The sequence below is a fragment of the Ursus arctos genome, unplaced genomic scaffold, assembly GCF_023065955.2.
Source record: "Ursus arctos isolate Adak ecotype North America unplaced genomic scaffold, UrsArc2.0 scaffold_5, whole genome shotgun sequence".
NCBI classification, from domain to species: Eukaryota; Metazoa; Chordata; class Mammalia; order Carnivora; family Ursidae; genus Ursus; species Ursus arctos.
In genome coordinates, this window is record NW_026623067.1 from 23,659,031 (window position 1) to 23,669,223 (window position 10,193).

A 10,193-nucleotide genomic window follows, 5' to 3' on the forward strand; every position below is an offset into this window, starting at 1 on the left:
TTGTGAAGTAAGGTCTGTGGGGTTCCTTTAGGCTGCAACGGGCTTGGAGGCACTGAGTCGTGGTGTGTGTCACAGTGGCTCTCTCTCTGAGGCAAGGCACAGAGCAGACGGTGGGAGGACGCTTCCTGCTCCATAGAGAACAGAGCTAGAGATAGTTCTGCAACTGTGGGTAAGGGCTGCAGGCCAACAGAAAGTGCTGCTCAGGTTTGCTCTGGAAAGACGAGGCCATTAGGAGAATGCAGGAGTATGCCTGCATACTAGAAGCAGCAGACTTTTGAGAAGACTTCATTTTATTTCATTTTCTTTTTATTTTTTAAGTAGGCTTCAAGCCCAGCACGGAGCCCAACCCAGGGCTTGAACTCACAACCCTGAGATAGGATCTGCGCTGAGCTCAAGATTCAGACACTTAACTGAGTCACCCAGGCGCCCTGAGAGGACGCCATTTTAGGGGTGAAGGATGCAACAGATGTTCTATGCTGGAAAAAAGCCCTGCCACTGGGGCCCTGTGTCATGGAGACACGCTCTGTGACTCCGTGGGACTTTGATTCACCCATTACATAATGTCTCATGTGTGTCGATTTCTTTCCCTTCTGAAAAGCTTCCTCTTGAAACATGGAAGTCAATAGTGGAGGAAGAGCTGGTTTCAGCCTACTCAGCTGTCTGGAGGAGACATTCCCCAGCCTTCTGGGGCTTTTGGGCCACAGAAGTCTGACCCCACGAAACAGTAACACAGTCTTCTGTACTTTAAGATATCTCTGGAGCAGGGGTTTGGGCTCATGATGATATTACAAGCACACCCAAAGGGTAGAAAATGATCTCCTGCCTGTCTGTGTTATGGCCACCAGGAACAACCAGGAATTACAACAACAGACAATCATTACCCATTACCCCCCCACACCCCCCACACCCCTTGAATTCAGAGAAAGGCTCTAAACATATGGCCTGGATTCAGAGAAGACAGAAGGCTCCCTCAACTTCTCACCCACATCCCTGAGTGATAGCATAAGCAGCCCCCACAGCCAGCAGCTAGCATACTTAGTCACCTCATTTCACAAGTGGTATAGCTCAGCCGATATCCCTTGGCACTTGCATAAACCAGTAAACTGTCCTTCCTAAATGATTGTATGGGTTTTTGCTGCCAACATAGAATTTTTCATTTGCAAAAATGGGTCCGCTTCCAGGCAGAGTCTAGCAAGCGTACCAGGTGACAGGATATTGGATGGGGGACTTTGTTGCCTTGCAGTTGTCCCCCGTGACTCAAAGGATGACAAAGAGGTGTCGTATGTCCTTCATTCGGAAGAGCACCCAGGACAATTAAGACCCAGATGCCTCTCCTGCGCCTCACCTGAGGTGACCACGCTGGTGCAGCACGACCATCAGCCAAACAGGTACCTAACACTATGTTCAAACCTGATGGGTGGAGGGGTGGTTAGGGATAAGCCGGAGGGCCTTCCCATCGTAGAGGGTGAAAGTGCTCCCCCTCTTCAGCCCAGGCCAAGTGAAAAAGGAATGAGTCAACAAGAATCTCTCACAGAGGATGAGCTTGCCCATCAGCAACTCACCACAGATACTTAAGTAGGTAGGAAAGAGAGAGAAAGAGGCTGTGAGTGTGTGTGTGTGTGTGTGTGTGTGTGTGTGAGAGAGAGAGAGAGAGAGAGAGAGAGAGGGAGAGGGAGAGGGAGAGAGATTAGCAGCCTACATCATATTTTCTTGTGTCAAAAATGTGTGAGATCCCCATGGATGAAAAGAATATGGTGGTAGGTCACGTCCATTGAGCCATTCTGGCGTCCAAGAGCCAAGCCACCAGGAGACGAGGCTGCAGCCTTGAGAAGCTATGGGGTAGACTCCAAGATGGGAACTGATCGGGTTCCAGAAGCAATTGAGCAGGAGGAATCAAAAATGACTGAGTGAGGGCAGAGCTTTCAGAACACAACACACTGCACTGGGAAGCCCCCTCATGCCACCTCCACTAACATTGTCTCTAGATATAATTCCCGTGTGCGTCCTAGGAGAAAGAGCATTTATCTGGGAGCCACTCACAGGACATCAGAGACGGATAGATCTTGAACAGAGAAAGAGCAACCGAGGAGACAGGACCACACCTGCGTCTGCGAAGTTAGGGATATTTGCAGCTGTTCTCCATCTTGGATCCCAATTCTTTGGAGGAGTAAAGGTCTCAAAAGAAAGGGAGGAGAGAGGGTGAAAAGTGGATTCCATTTCTTTCCCCATTCAAATCCCGTAGGTGGAAACTTTGCTGAACAGGGAAAAGGGGAAGAGACGAGACTTCAGGCAGATATGAGGTGACCTTTTAAAATGGGTTAAATTGGACTGAACTTATATTTTAATAGCTGGGAGTGATCAGGAAGTTATGATCAAGCTGTCATTAAGGTCTGGGAGGGGACTCAGCGGAGCACAGGCAGGAGCAGTAACTAGAGAAAAATGGAACTGTTTTGTCTGTACCTCGACCCAGACCCAATTGCAGAATGTTAAACAAACCAGTTATTTAATAATAATAAAAAATAATAGGGGCATCTGGGAGGCTCAGTTGGTTACGCGTCCGCCTTCGGTTCAGGTCATGATCCCAGGGTTCTGGGATCGAGCCCTGCATTGGGCTTCCTGCACAGCAGGGAGTCTGCTTCTCCCTCTCCCTCTGCCCCTCCCCCCTGCTTGTGTTCTCTCTCTCTCAAATAAATAAAATCTTAAAAAATTACAAAAATTAAAAAAAAAATTAAAAATAATAATATCCTATCAAGTCTTCCAATCTTCCCAGCAACACTGTGGAAAGAAAAGCAGGGATTTCGTTACTTTATAACACATGAGAAAATGTGAAGTTGGATAACTGGAACAACTGGATAATAATGAGAGGTCAGGTCTTCTGCCAGCTTGTGTTAAGCTACCCCAGTGATTTCAAACTGGGGTGCACATATGACCTGAGCCCATGGAGCTGGGCCAGGAAACTAGAGTAGAAACTTCTATGTCCTTGGGGCGCCTGGGTGGCACAGCGGTTAAGCGTCTGCCTTCGGCTCAGGGCGTGATCCCGGCGTTATGGGATCGAGCCCCACATCAGGCTCCTCCGCTGTGAGCCTGCTTCTTCCTCTCCCACTCCCCCTGCTTGTGTTCCCTCTCTCGCTGGCTGTCTATCTCTGTCGAATAAATAAATAAAATCTTAAAAAAAAAAAAAAAAAGAAACTTCTATGTCCTATCGGAGAACAACAATGTTAGTTGATGGTAAGAAATTAAAAGATGAAGCTATATATGGGTACAACAGACATTTCTACAGGACTTAAAAAAGAAAAAACGTAAGACTTCAAAGAAATTTGTTTTGGTCTGCATCTGCAGCCTTTTCCCCACCCAACCTCCATCAATGTCAACCCTCCTCTCCAGCTAAGGGGTCATTTGGTAGACTTGCTGAAAAGCTCATCACTAACATTCTTGAGCCAGATTCTCTTCACTACTCACGGTAGTGAAAGGGAGAAAGACAATATCTAAAGGGAAGAATGTCCTACTTCCACAAAGTGCTCCAAGGGTTTGGAGAAGATTAATTTTATCTTTCTAATTATGCGTTGAAGTCGTTGTCATTTCAATATGGTGAAGGAAGTTCTCAGGAAAGCTGACTTGAGTATTCTTACTTCAGATGTAAATGGTTGGGTGTTTAGCTGTGAGGTCCTGTAGTGTGATAACAGGATGTTAGTGTACTCTATAAATTGTTACAAATTTTTATCGTAAAAGGATGAATGTCCCAGACAAGAGTTGATCACAAGGTAAGAAGCAGTGTTTTGTTTTGTTTTGTTTTTTTCTTAACTTTTGGCTAAAAATCTGCAATGTCAACATTGACTGGATTATCCTAACATTAGCCGGAAATATGTAATCTCCCAAAAATCAGGAATAGCAAATTCCAGTAAATTAGAGAACATGTCTATTTTGTTCATTACTATACTCCTAGGACCTAGAAGAGTGTCTTAAGTAAATTTGTAGCAGAGGCTCAAGAAATTCTCATTAAATAAATGAAGCCAAATTTACAACGACGTTAGAATTGTATTTGCACCAGTGATGGATAGTAATAGAGACATGAGTCTTGCGTGTATAGAGGACAAAGGTGAATCCATAATTTGGCGCAGATTAAGAAATGTAGCTACGAGACTGTCTTTTCAGATTGTACCAACCACTATCTGATGCATTAGGAAACACTTTGCAGTCTATTTGATTTCAGAAACTTGCTAACAAAATGAGAAGAAGTGATTTATTGGACTAGAGGAGAAAAGAAAGATTTATGGTGATACTTTCGGAAAAACTTGAAGGTTAAGATGTTCTATAAGCAGATGATTTTACAGGGATATGGGGGATGAGAGTGAGTAGGTTAACCTTGAAAAATGTGATTATTGTACAAGGGTCCAGAAGAGAAAGAGGAAAAACTGAAGGAAAGAAAAGGAAAAAAGAGAAATAAAACACGAAACTTGTATATTTCATCAGCATTCTCATTGGCAGTGCTACAGAAATCTGATAAACAAAGAGCATTCCTTCATCAGGGAGTGAGAAGGATACTTAAAATGACAAAGAAAGAAATATTTTAAAAATCTCAACTTTTGCAGAATTTAAACCAAGGCTCGGAGATGCAATGAGAAGTATCTTCCAAATAAGTTTGCAACAGTATGCATTCATCAGCCATTTCTGATAATTCTTACTTAGATAACATTTGCATCGTACCAAGATATGGGATGTTATACTTTTGTCCACCATCCAGACAATGTTTACTCACAAACCAGTTTCTGTTCTCTCCATCAAGGAATATGAACACACCAAAATGATATCTATTCAGCAGGATAAAGACAAAAAGACATTGTATTACTTGTTCATTATTCTTTTCTGGTTGGGAATTGTAACACTATTTTGATACGTTGCATCCCAAATCCTTATTTAGATCAACAACTCACTATGTTAATAGCACAAGTGCCGACAAAGTACAATCTATTAATGAAGTTCCATGAGACAGGGACTTTGGTTGTTCAACTCGCTATCCCCACGGTCTAGAAGAGTAGTTGGCACACAACAGGCTTTCGATAAATACTCCTTGCACAAATGGGCAAAACTATGATGGATTTTAGCTCGTAGATGGACTTGAAACCTGACCTCACGTGATCTATTTGACTAATATCCTCTATTATAAAGAAAAATGTAAAAATATTAAACATTTTCTTGGAATATTCATGTGTTCAAAATAAAACGTTATATTATTTTTTTAGATTTGGCCAGCGGCTCTCTACCTTTGTCAAACTCTTAAGCTTCCGTGTTTTAAATGTAGACATCAAAAGTCTTCAAGGACTTTCTCCTATTTCGTAATTGGACCAATACAGAACCAAACACACCATCAGATCTCCAGGGGTTTCTTTAAATTTCAAATATCCAAATTCACATCACTGTCTATCTTGGAAAGTTTCCCACTGAATTTAATCAGAAGGCTTAAGTAAATTTGTCATTTATCTACGTTCCGTCAAATTCAGTGGTGATTTTTTTAAGATTAAAGTAAGTTTTTAAGATTTGGAAAAGGGATCGGATACTCCACTTTCCTTCCTTTTAAAAAGCATTCAATGGTGTAACAAATGCGTTGCAATGGACCCAATTATTGCCCTACCCAAAGAGTTAACTTAACCACTTCTGAGACGAGAGCCTACGGAGTGCTCATCTTACACAAATGCTGGGTTTCTTTTCTTCTTGTCCTTTCCCTAAAGCGTTTCTGCTAGATCAATTAACTTTCTCCCGACCCAGCCTGGTTCTCGTGAGTATGGGTGCCCCATGTTATCATTTTGATATGAAAAGGTAGAATTCATAGCAGTTCCTTGAATGCATTAACTTCAAATCCATTGAAAACAAACAACGTACTTCAGTCTGGTACCAGGAGCAAGACAAAATTATTCTATACGTTTTTGTCTCCCAGTCCTCTCAGATCAAGGTCGGCTCTATCCAAAGATAATAAGTAAGCAGACATGTTACTCACTTTGGTTAAAATTTCACTCATCAAGATATTTTGTGTGCAGGTCCTACCCCCGAAAGAAAGTCTTTGTATTAAACTGTTTTCAATTTTTGTAAATAGAAACCCTCGAACAGGCTCAGGTTAGCTGTTTGGACCCTATCAGATAGAGCTTTCCAGATTGAAGTCTCAAACATGAACCTCCACACATAAACAAAAAAAAAAAAAAAAAAATAGAGCTAATTTAATACATTCCCCCCTTAATTTAAGGGTTTTCTCATTCAGCATTGCTCTTTCTTTTTCCTACTTTTTTGTGTCAGCAAAACAGAAATCCATTTAAGTCTAGATGGTCAATATTCAGCCAGCCTGAATACTTTATTTCCTCTGTGGCCACATGCTATTAGGATGTGTAGGAATGTACGAATCTAGCAAATTAAATATAAGTAAATAATGGAGGATGAATGCCAAAGTGCCCGTGAATCTGTAGTCTGAAACATAGATACTGCTGAGTTTAACGGAGAAAAAAAGCGGAAAAACCTCAAAATAAGCATCTTTGAAGGGCGGAAGATTTCCTATTGAAATGGAGCTCGGCATTTCCACAACTATTTTGGTACCTAAGTAATCTTCAAAAACATACACTTTCAATGCACTTATGTTTCTTCTAGAAAAGAATTCTGTAGGTTACCTGGCATCTGGGTTTGGTTTTTGTTTTTGTTTTTGTTTTTATTTTTGTTGTTTTTCTTTTGTTTTATCACCTGTCCTTCCCACGCACTTAAGGATACTGATTTCTTTTTTCTTTTCTTTTCTTTTCTTTTCTTTTCTTTTTTTAAAGATTTTATTTATTTATTCGACAGAGATAGAGACAGCCAGCGAGAGAGGGAACACAAGCAGGGGTAGTGGGAGAGGAAGAAGCAGGCTCCCAGCAGAGGAGCCTGATGTGGGGCTCGATCCCAGAACGCTGGGATCACGCCCTGAGCCGAAGGCAGACGCTTAACGACTGCGCCACCCAGGCGCCCCAAAGGTACTGATTTCTTAGACTCACAAGTTTTGAAATGATTTCACCAAAGAGGGAAGAAGGTGAGTTTTTTTTAAGTTGGCCTGCTTTTATTTTTAGAGTTTTAATTTGTTATTTTAAAATATTTCAATAAACTTAAAGGATTGAATGAATGATCTGAAAAGACATCACCTTAAAAAAACATAAGGCTTATTTTGTGATACTGTAAATGGTTATTGAAATCTCTCTTCAGTGTAATTCAACTTCATGATCTGATACATGAATTATTCACAAAGAAATGTATCTTAATCACTTACCGGCACCGATATTTTAAGATTAGATCTCAAGGACATTATAGGTAAAACATAGTTTAAGCACAAATCCTGTTATTGAGATTTGTTTCATGATCATCGGCATTTTGTGATGCTAAAGCCCTCATTTCTTATAACAAACCGTATTATTATGCTGTATTTAATGGAAACGTTTAGTATTAATATTTAAGATGCTATTTAAGGGGGTTAACTTAAATCGATAGTTAGAGACTAAAGCAGCTTCTCTTTCCCTATTCATTCCAATCTATAAAGTGAAACTCAGTTCACACTAGAATCATGAGCCTGTATTTTGAGGAATTCTTCAATATTACGTACATCGTATCAGTATTAGGATGCTTTCAGCTGTAAGGATGGAGAAGTTTACCCCCACTGGTTACAGACTAAAGGAATGGTTGCCACTGGGGCTTTAGCGGCAGGAGGGGTGTCAGGCTGGGGGTGGTCCCTGTGAGTTCCTCGTGTGTGTTCTTCAATTAGAATTGTTTCATTTTCTTGTCTGCTTCCTTCACTGGGGAGAGCCTGAAATTATCCCGGGCTTCCCCGCTGCACAAAATGCCTTTCAGAGAAAGAACTTGTCTCTTCTGGGGGCTTTCTCCTAACAATAAGGAAATTCTTTCCAACCCACTGAAGTCCATTGGCTCACCTTGACCACTGCTCATTCCTGAGCAATCCCGTGGCTGGGGAAACGCCACGGCTGATTGCCCAGGCCCTGTTCCTAAACCAGTCACTGTGGCAAGGGTTTGAGATTATCTTTAAATCAACCAGGCCTAGCTCTGAGGCTGGAAAAGAAGTCACCTTTCCCTGAAGCACGTGGGTTTTGGAGACACGACAGAAAAGGACACAGCGAGGAAGCGTGAAGGGAGAACGCTAACAGTATTTAGCAGAAGACAGCAAAGCTTTTTTTTTAATAGGTGATGTTGAGCTAATAAATATACAATAAAAGGCAACAAAATACTAGAGAGCAGTAATTCTCGGGGGGGGGGGAGATATCAGAAGCAACTAGAAATAATTTTATCCAAGTAGAATCACTCCACGTTCTGATTTACAACCATTATGAGGCTCCCTTGCCTGCCTCGTGGAAAATTAGTTACACTTTGGATCCATGTTGGGTCTGCTGGATGATAGGGGTTCAAAAGATTGAGAACCGTTGCCACGGAAAGACCTTTATGATGTGGGAGGCCAAAACAAATGGTCCATAAAGAAACAAAATAAAGTATCTGGTTATTGATACTCTATCTATGTGCCTGCCTCTATTCACTTGTTCTTTTGGCTTCACAAATCCTGTGATAAAAGCTAGGACTGTTTTTTCATCTGTTGGGGGAAAAAAAAAAGAGTTCACCTATCCTAGTGCTAAGAAAGTCAGCCAAATGTGTTTTGTTTTGTTGACCCTGTATCTTAGCTAAGACCATGCTTCTTGGTAGAAAATGGTTCAGGACTGGCCAAAGCATTCCCATCCCTTTCTCAGCAGAGGGCAAAAGAAATTTCTCAGAGAGCCTGGCCAGCAGTGGCTCCGTTGCCTTGAATGGTAGAGGCTTCGACCTGGAAACATTTGAATAGAAGTGTTTGTTTGCTTCCCCGCCTGAGGTCTGTTTTAAATTTAACAATATTTTGAAAATTTTAGGGGCACCTGGGTAGCACAGTCGTTAAGCGTCTGCCTTTGGCTCAGGGCGTGATCCCGGCGTTATGGGATCGAGCCCCACATCAGGCTCCTCTACTGGGAGCCTGCTTCTTCCTCTCCCACTCCCCCTGCTTGTGTTCCCTCTCTCGCTGGCTGTCTCTGTCAAATAAATAAATAAAATCTTTAAAAAAAAACAAAAACAAAACAAAAAACCCAATATTTTGAAAATTTTAAACAAAATAAAAATTAAATGTAGAAAACTGAGAACATGTAGGAAACTATAAAGAATAAAATTAAAAACCCTTATACTCTCTTCAGCAAAAGAACCATTACTAACATTATGGCATAGTTTTCCAATTACCTATGAATCAATTGTTATATATAATATATGTATACATAGAGTGCTTCGAAAAAAGTAATACTTTACCAGAAATGCTGTTTTGTAAACAGTTCTCTTTGTTTAAAATACATTTCCCCCATGGATGCATAATTCTTCTAAAACCATCATATAAATAAGACTGTTTCACCAACCTCAACTGGGGAAAGTATCTGACTCTTGCAGATAAAACAGTTTACAAAACCAGAAGGTCTCAAACACAAACATAGGCCAAGCTCCTTTTTGAGCTACCTGAGTCCGAAAATTAGTGTGAAATCAGAAATCCGGTAGGGAAGCGAGGAACGAAACCACAATTGATAAAAGTGTGACGAAGAGACAGAACAAGCTTGGAAAAGAACTATGAATCCAATATAGGCTGGGATTTCCTGGAAGTTTCCAGATCCAAGCCAGAAATGGTGCTTCTTCTACCCACGTCTGCACTCAGCTTCTGTTATGAGCCGCTCCTTTATGAAGACGAGGGCCTTACTGATGTCAATGCTGGAACTGAAGTAGGGAAAGGATCCAGAGGGGGGACCTGTGCCCTACGGGTGGATCCAGGGTAGGGGAGTTTTCAAGAGAACAGCTGGGGAAGACAGCTGTGACCCACTATCTCCGTCACTCTGGGGAGGGGAGCAGGACCCTAGAAACGAGCGTTGAGCACACTACTGACAGTGATGGCTCAGGTTGGCTGTAGAAGTGCCTTTGCTCTTAGGGAGCGTCCCCTCGTGGACAACTCAAAAACCGGAAGACCGATATTTCTGCTTATCTTACATGTGAAAGCAGCATCTCTAAGATTTTCGATCCTTGGTAAACAGCCTTTCTGATCCTTCCATTTGTGTCTATCATAAGCATGATCATTAATACTTTTCTTTCAACTGAGTCACTTTTTTTAACTTGAGGACTTCATGTAA